The sequence below is a fragment of the Chiloscyllium punctatum genome, unplaced genomic scaffold, assembly GCF_047496795.1.
Source record: "Chiloscyllium punctatum isolate Juve2018m unplaced genomic scaffold, sChiPun1.3 scaffold_1184, whole genome shotgun sequence".
Taxonomy (NCBI): Eukaryota; Metazoa; Chordata; class Chondrichthyes; order Orectolobiformes; family Hemiscylliidae; genus Chiloscyllium; species Chiloscyllium punctatum.
Window position 1 is genome coordinate 24 of NW_027310918.1, and position 2,745 is coordinate 2,768.

At 65.1% G+C, this 2,745-nt stretch overlaps 1 pseudogene; it reads right to left on the minus strand.

Moving 5' to 3' along the window:
- Positions 1 to 293: 293 nt before the first annotated feature.
- Positions 294 to 2,189, minus strand: LOC140474803 (perforin-1-like; annotated as a pseudogene).
- Between the last annotated feature and the right edge of the window lie 556 nt (positions 2,190 to 2,745).

The window sequence follows — 2,745 nt, forward strand, 5'->3', positions numbered from 1 at the left end:
CCCATCCCCTATCTCTCCCCCACCATCCCCCCATCCCCTCTCTCTCCCCCCTCCCCCACCATCCCTCCATCCCCTATCTCTCCCCCACCATCCCCCCATCCCCTATCTCTCCCCCACCATCCCCCCATCCCCTCTCTCTCCCCCCTCCCCCACCATCCCTCCATCCCCTATCCCTGCCTCCTCCACTCTCCCCCACCCCAGTGACCTGCTCTCACCCCTATTTCCTCCCAACGGGGGGGTTTGGTTGAAAAGGCTTCTGCAGCCTTTATTTCCCCCCCCCCACCCCCCAGTCACCCCTCCATGCCCAAATCTACCACTCTTGCTCTCCCCTCCCCCGACCCCTCGGTTGGGGACAACGGATGGGAGGGGGTGGTAGTTCACGCTTCAGGCCTACCCCCTGGGCTGGGGAGGGGGTGGTAGCTAAGGCTGAGGCCTACCCCATGGGCAGGGGGAGGAGGCAGTAGTTAACGCTGAGGCCAAACACCTGGGAGGGGGTGGTAGTTCAGGCTGAGGCCTACTCCGCCCAGGAGGGGGAGGGGTTGATAATTCAGGCTGGGGGCTATGTGTAGTTCAGTGTGAGGCCTTCCCCCCCAGGGAGGGAGGGGGAGATAGTTCAGGGCAAGGCCTCGCCTCTGGGTGGGGGAAGAGGTGGTAGTTCAGGCTGAGGCCTTCCTCTTGGGGTGGATTGGGTGGGAATTTGGGGGTAGGGCTTCCTCTTGGAGGGGAGTTAGCAGTAGTTCGGGGCAGAGGGCTACACTCTGGGGAGGGGAGGGTGAGCTAGTTCGAGGCTGAGGCCTACACTCTGGGAAGAGAGGGCGTGGTATTTCAGGCCTGAGGCCTACCCTCTGGGGAAGGAGAGGGCGTGGTATTTCAGGCCTGAGGCCTACCCTCTGGGGAAGGAGAGGGCGTGGTAGTTCAGGCCTGAGGCCTACCCTCTGGGGAAGGAGAGGGCGTGGTAGTTCAGGCCTGAGGCTTACCCTCTGGGGAAGGAGAGGGCGTGGTAGTTCAGGCCTGAGGCCTACCCTCTGGGGAAGGAGAGGGCGTGGTAGTTCAGGCCTGAGGCTTACCCTCTGGGGAGGGGAGGGTGTGGTAGTTCAGGCCTGAGGCCTACCCTCTGGGGAAGGAGAGGGCGTGGTAGTTCAGGCCTGAGGCCTACCCTCTGGGGGGTCGGACGGCCTCCTGGAGGGTAGGGAGTCGGCGTCAGTTCAGAGCCTCGGCCTCACCGCCCCGGCCCCGCCCCCCCCCCACCCCCTACCCCGCCGGCCCGGAGGGAGGGGGGCTGGGGCACGTACTGACGGCAGCGGCTTCCCCCCAGGTGGGGCCCACAGCTCAGGCTCACCTCGAAGGAGAGGCTGCCGTAGCTAAAGTAGCAGACGTGGGGGTGCCGGCCAGCCGCCAGGGGCCGGGGCTGGCAGGAGCCCAGCAGGTCGTCATCGTAGCCGTGGTCCTGGTCCCAGCACTCGACGGTCAGGCCGGTGGCCCCGTCCTGCTCCTTAGGCCCCAACTGCACCTCCCCCAGCCTCAGGGTCACCCCCCACTCCGGGTTATTGTTATTGGGCACCACCGCGGTGGTGGCCACCAGCTCGGGGCCCGTTGCCGGGCGGTACCGGGCCCTCACGTAGGCGTCGGTGCCGCCCGCGTAGTCGCCCCACAGGTCCCGGCCGGGGCCCACCGTCACCTCCAGCAGCCCCCAGCCCTTGCCCCGCGGGCAGCACAGCCCGTCCACCTCCTGGGTCGGGGGGCAGCGGCAGGAGCAGGGCTGCCGGGGGTCGGGGGCCGAGCCCCGGCCGCACCGGCCCGAGCAGTTGCGGCCCTCCCCGGCCCGAGCGTGGCCCCGGAGGTAGGCCTCCAGCTCCCGGCGCAGCTGGCAGCGCCGGGGCTCGGCCCGCCCCCCCCGGCAGCAGGTGGTGCAGGGGCTCCAGCAGGTGGTAGATCACCCCCGGCTGGGCGGCCAGCCCCGAGAGCCAGGCCCCGAAGTCGGAGGGCTGGCCGGGCGACAGGAGCAGGTCGGAGGCCGCTGCCCCGATGGGCCCCCCGGTCACCTCCACCTGCCGGTCGCTGTACTCCTGGCTGAAGCTGCGCTGGCCCGAGAGCTTGGCGCGGGCCTCCTGGCAGGCGTGGTACTTGGCGTCGGCCTGCACCTTGGTGCCCATCTTCGCCTCAGCCTCGATGTCCAGGCAGTCCTTGACCTGAAAGAAGGACCACACCAGAGGGACCGTTCAGCTCCGGGTCTGCGTCTCTCATACTCACTCTGTATCTCTCTGTGTCTCACTCTCTCTCTGTATCTCTCTCTGTCCCACACTCTCTCTGTATCTCTCTCTGTCCCACACTCTCTCTGTATCTCTCTCTCTGTCCCACTCTCTCTCTGTATCTCTCTCTGTCCCACACTCTCTCTGTATCTCTCTGTCCCACACTCTCTCTGTATCTCTCTCTCTGTCCCACTCTCTCTCTGTATCTCTCTCTGTCCCACTCTCTCTCTGTATCTCTCTGTCCCACACTCTCTCTGTATCTCTCTCTCTGTCCCACTCTCTCTCTGTATCTCTCTCTCTGTCCCACACTCTCTCTCTGTATCTCTCTCTGTCCCACACTCTCTCTGTATCTCTCTCTGTCCCACACTCTCTCTCTGTATCTCTCTCTCTGTCCCACACTCTCTCTGTATCTCTCTCTGTCCACACTCTCTCTGTATCTCTCTCTGTCCCACACTCTCTCTCTGTATCTCTCTCTGTCTCACTCTCTCTCTCTGTA